The sequence below is a fragment of the Argiope bruennichi genome, chromosome 1 (genome assembly GCF_947563725.1).
Source record: "Argiope bruennichi chromosome 1, qqArgBrue1.1, whole genome shotgun sequence".
Taxonomy (NCBI): domain Eukaryota; kingdom Metazoa; phylum Arthropoda; class Arachnida; order Araneae; family Araneidae; genus Argiope; species Argiope bruennichi.
Genome location: NC_079151.1, coordinates 62,530,615 through 62,536,541, shown reverse-complemented (window position 1 = coordinate 62,536,541; position 5,927 = coordinate 62,530,615).

Below are 5,927 nucleotides of genomic sequence, written 5' to 3'. Positions count from 1 at the left end.
AAATTCTATAATGTAGATTAAGGCATAATGTAGTAGACAATCATAATGTAGATTCTTAACAAATTTTGAAAAAAAAATTGTCGATCGATCTGCACTTTGCATTAAGCATGATAACACAAAAATGTAATGATATAAATTAAATTAAATTAAATTTCGTATGTGATTCTCATGACTACAACTGTAATTCTGAGAGAAATTTTAATTTCGATCGCTCTTAAAAAAAGTGGCAAATATACGCATTCGATTTGCTGGCACTTATGCATTGACATACTAATAATGAATCGCCAAAATGAAAAAAAAAAAAAAATGATTGCTATACTCATTTGAAAGATTTGATCTTTCGTAGTTATTGCAGCTAGTACAGTAATATTGGCGTTCTTTACTATATTACTAAGCACATAACTCTCGTGTCTGAAAATAAAAATATGAACACTTGTGGCGCCATGGCGTTGACCAAATTCTACCATTTTATAATGGAGGAGGGCAATAATACCTTTATTATTTATAACACCGTATCCGAGGGACAATTCTCACTTGTTTTCTACATATAATAGTTTATAAAAAGTTATACCCGTTTGCAATCGATGCAATTGCTTTAAATAAACCCGCAGACATCTTGAAAGACACTGTCAGATAAATGTGCAACAAATTAATCTGACGGTTCTTGCTACATTGCTTTCCAATTTAAGTAGACTAAAAGTCAATGTAAGTGAAACGGAGTATTTATGAAATTAATAAATGTGTCTGTCCCATTTTTCTGTGCTTTTTAGTTGTTTTCCTTTCTTTGCCATTTTATGTAGGTTTTCGTGTTACAGATATCATTCTAGAGTCATATATAGTTTTTCAGTTCGCTGATCAAATAGCAATGAATGAAAATAAATTTTATGACTTGAATCCCTCGAAATTGTCTTGAAACTGCAGTAACAGAAACATCATTACCATAAGTCAATCAATGGTCGTCTCAAGAAGTTACGACCATTGATAAAGGGGATATTATTCAAAGACTATTCAATAATCTAAAATCGTCTAAAATAAATGTTATTCAGCTCAGCTAAATGTTATTTATAATTCATGTTATGAGCTTTATAACTCAATCACTTTCAATAACTAGAGTGTAAAATTTTTTTTTAAATGCTAATGTGTCAAAAATATTTTACGTTTTATTAGCTGTATGACAATAGTTGAGAAAGCGCCCGCCTATTAGCATACAATCTCCGAAATTTTTTTTGCAATTAATCGCTGAGATGCGGTTAATACACAAGTACTAGAACACCGGATTTGTACTTTGGACGTCTTTATTCGACTAAATGAAATCAAAATTTGATTCAGAACAAATGTGGTCACAAAACTCACTCCCTAAATTTCACATGTTTAAGTTATTGAGTTTTTGATTTATCACTTTTACATGCTCTTGAAAATACAGGACAACGGATAAACAACCCCTAGACTGATCTGGTTAAAAATTCGATACATATATACATTTTAGATGTTAAATTGATGATTAAATTTTATCTGTCTACCTTTTCTCGTTTTTGTAGTTATGGTGTTTATACTCGAACAACCGGACCGACAGACCTTCTCTAAATGGATTTCATTCAAAATTTGATAGAAATTTATAAATTTGGTGTAATATTTCATCCATCTAGCTCAAAATAGACTGCGTTGTAGTGCTCACAGACAGGCAGGTAGATATAATTCCAAAGATACATTTTTCAATTTCATGGGGATCTGAAATGTGTACATTCGACAAAATCTCAAATTCGATTTTTTTTTAAATAATACTTTTTTTTAATGTTTCGTAGATTAGAAAATAATAAAAGCGTGTAAAAATATCGGGATAAAAAGCGCCTTAATGATATTTGAAATGAGCATAAACGCTTTTAAAAACATCTTTGCTCAAAACTTCAGTGTAAAATTAATGCAATATTTAATAATATATCTGGAAAACGGGCTCCGTTCGGCAGTTTTTTTTTTTTTTTTTTAATAAATCGTGTTTTTTCGGAGAAAATATTTAGATACGAATAACATACTGATTGCATATGAATATTTTCCGATTTTACCTGCGTATGAACTGGTCAATTAAATAAAAAACAATCATGAACGCACTTAGTATTATGTTACATGTTATTCGAAACAATCTGCTATATTGCATTATCATATCATTACTCACATTTTTGAACTTACACTTGAACAGTTTTACCATGTTGAAATGAGGTCCGAGATGACACATTGTCAGCATGTTAGTTAGTTAGTTAGACTAATGTACCGTTTTAATCAACACTAGGGCTATTTTGGGACGGACCTCGTAATTTTGAACCGCGGTCAGAGGATGAGGACGACACCTGAGCTAGCACCCCCTTTCCACACTACGCCACACCAGCGGGAGACGTTTGGCCTTGACGGATTTAACGTGCAACAGACCCCCTTACACGACAGTTCTTCGGTGGAATCGGGTCTCGAACCTGAAACCCTCCGGTTCGAAGCCGGGACCTTACCACCAGGCCACCGCGGCCCTTGACCATGTTGAAATGAGGTCCGAGATGGCATTATATGACATTGTCAGCATGAGAGCAGATAGAAAAAGGCTCTCATAATGAGTTATAAAAAAAATGTTTTTTTGTGTAAAATCGCGATTTTTTCAGGATATAGATAAACTTAAAAAGCAAAACCTTATCTAAATATTTCATCCAAATAGTTAGAGCCGCTTCCGAGATAACATGAAATAAATTTATGTATATACAAGAATTGCCCGCTTAAAGTTATAAGAATTTATTATTCTACTATTCTATTCTATTATTCTATCTATTATTCTATTTATCTATTATTCTATCTATTATTCTATTTATCTATTTATTATTCTAGAATCTATTATTCTATCTATTATTCTATTTATTATTCTAGAATCTATTATTCTATCTATTATTCTATTTATTATTCTAGAATCTATTATTCTATCTATTATTCTATTTATTATTCTAGAATCTATTATTCTATCTATTATTCTATTTATTATTCTAGAATCTATTATTCTATTTATTATTCTAGAATCTATTATTCTATTTATTATTCTAGAATCTATTATTCTATTTATTATTCTAGAATCTATTATTCTATTTATTATTCTAGAATTTATTATTCTACCTCCATCCCTATTTTCTAAATTTTGGAATATAAATTTTATTTCGGCATCATTTAAAGAATTTTACTAACTACTGCACACACAATCTTAGGAAAAGAAAAAAAAATATTTAGATGTTTTTAAAGAATATACTTTTACATTTTCTCTAGAAAAAAATGTGTTATTCTTTCAGCGCTTTTTTTTTTCTTTTCTATTTCCTTCCAGAAATCCTGTCAAGACGAATTTCCTTGCGTTTCCATCAGAAGACATTTTTTCCGGAGCAAAAGGTAGGAGCCTATTATTCAAAAAAAGTGAATAATACATTTATCTTTTGTTTTCCCAGCAATCTTCTGTGATCGAACGGCGCTGTTTTTATCTCGAAAAGGTCTTTAAACTCTTTTTCATTGTTAGTTGATTCGAATACGGAACAAACACATGCATCAAAGAAAGCGAGTTTAAAATTGCATTAGGAAAGTTCAACGTCGGTCGAAGCCAAAATCATCGATACATAGACTAAAATATTAATATTCAGCTCTGTTTAATAAATAAATATTTTCCTGCCGTTTCTCAAATACTGGACCAGAAAATTTCAGTTTAAATAAAAGTTAATTGCTTTTTACATATACTGTTGTTTTTATTCTAAAAATGGGGTAGAGTGTGTGACGGTGGTGTAGATTAGATTTTTCGTTCTTTCTGAGTAAAAACAATGATATGATGAGTGAACTGCACAGTGATATAAATATATTTAGAAAAAAAAAAAAAAAACAGTAGATTTTTTTTTTTTTCGAAATTTACTCGCCTATTTTCTGATAAAGGAGTTATCTGACACTTCCTACCATAAAAACTGTGTATTTTAAACAAGACCTTGAACGTATGTTCAAAAATTTATTTTCCCACATGTTTAGTTCATGAAAGCTTTGTGCGTTGTCTTATCGTGAAGGCAATCTAGTATGAATTTTTGAGGGTTTTTTTTTGTTGTTTATCAATTGAAGTAAAAATCTGACTGAGAACTACAATTTTAACAGCAAGGTAACATATTAAATTTCATCTATCTGAGTCCTTGTATTTTTGCCTTATTGCACACGCATTCTAATGAACAGATCGACAGACGGTCAACACTTTGACAGATTTGGTTCTGAATCTAATACAGTTATGAATTTGTAATATTGTTTTCCTGCGCAGTAAGTCTCCTGATAAAGAAAACAGTTTTACAAGCATCATAATGGTTGCTAGGTCAGTGACCCCAAACTTTGGCAACCATTTGGTGACTTGGCGATGAATTTAACGAAAAAAATGAAGGACTAAAAGAATATCCAAGAAGATTAACGATAGCTTCATTAGAACTCGTGTAGTCAGGACTCGAGTTGAACTAAAGCGAGTAGTTAAGCGAAGTGAATACTCTGAGGTTTTTTATTTATTTAAAGGAAGAGGCTTGGCGATCATTATGCTTGTACATCTGAATAAACTATGACTTTTTGACATACAGTGCGACATTTGGCGAAAACAAAGAGTTAAAATGTATAACGATCAATGTTTGAGTGAAGGAATAAGGAGAAGAATAATCCGGAGATTAGAAACAGAATAAACAGAGAATCAGAGTAGAAATTGCTAGAGATTTGAAGGAGAGCGAGTGAGAGTAATTTCTTCTCGTATATACTCTAACGAAGGAGTTATTTCCCCTTCACCTCTCCTGCATAAAATTATGGACCTTTGGCAAAGCCATAAACACCGAGAGTGCTCCGATATTTATTTTTATAGATCCGCATTTCGTAGTATAGTAAATAAAACAATGCTTTTGTATTATTAACTGCATGCGATTGGCAAATAATATTTATGAAATAGCTCATCAACGTGCGATCTTTGCGATTTTTTGTGTGATTAATAGCTGGGATAGGGTTAATAACAAGCATCAGAATATCGAATGTATATTTTAGACCCCTTTTTCTGAAAAAGAAACCGAAATTTGATGTAGAACTGCAATTGTAATCGCAAGATGACATACCAAATTTCATATTTATTTTTGAAAACCAAATCTTTAATATATTTGGCTCACAACTTTATATGAACCTACGTTTTAGATGATAAAACTATGCACCAAATTTTATCTATCTGACATCTTAATTTTGTACTTATAACGTTCATTTGCACATGAATAATCAGACAGACTTCTTTCTTCTGGGTAGATTTCATTCAAAATTTAATAGAAACCTACAAATCCATATGGACCACACCTTTTGGTCCATATACCAAAGTTCATAGTATATGGATAACTAATGGAGATGGTATATGGTCTAAAAGACGTCCACATACCAAATTTCATTTGCTTCGCATAAAACGTTTATGAGTTATCGTGTTCTGAAAAGAACGATAAACATATAGACATAATTCCAACTAGCGAGCGTGGTTTTCCTGAAATTTTCTTGTAAATTTACTTATGAATTATTAATCGCTTGCCATTAGCAAACCAATGTTATGATGATGATGATGTCGTATCCGCGTTACCACGGAAAGGGGGTGCAGTAGCTTCTGAGGGTAAAGACCCCTGAGCACCCGAGGGCAGAAGTCTGACTTCTAGCTCAAATGAAGATAGCACACACACACACTCGCTTGCACAACCCCTTTTTACAGGGGGGGGCTCATTCACGCACCTCACAGAGAGAACACAAGAAAGAGAACAACCATGCCCGAACCAGGACTCGAACCCGGGACGCCTAGATCATGGGGAAGATGCGCTTCCCCTAGGCCAGGACGTCGGCAAATAATGTTATTAGGGAGGTTATTGGCATGCGATCTTTGACGGTTAATCACT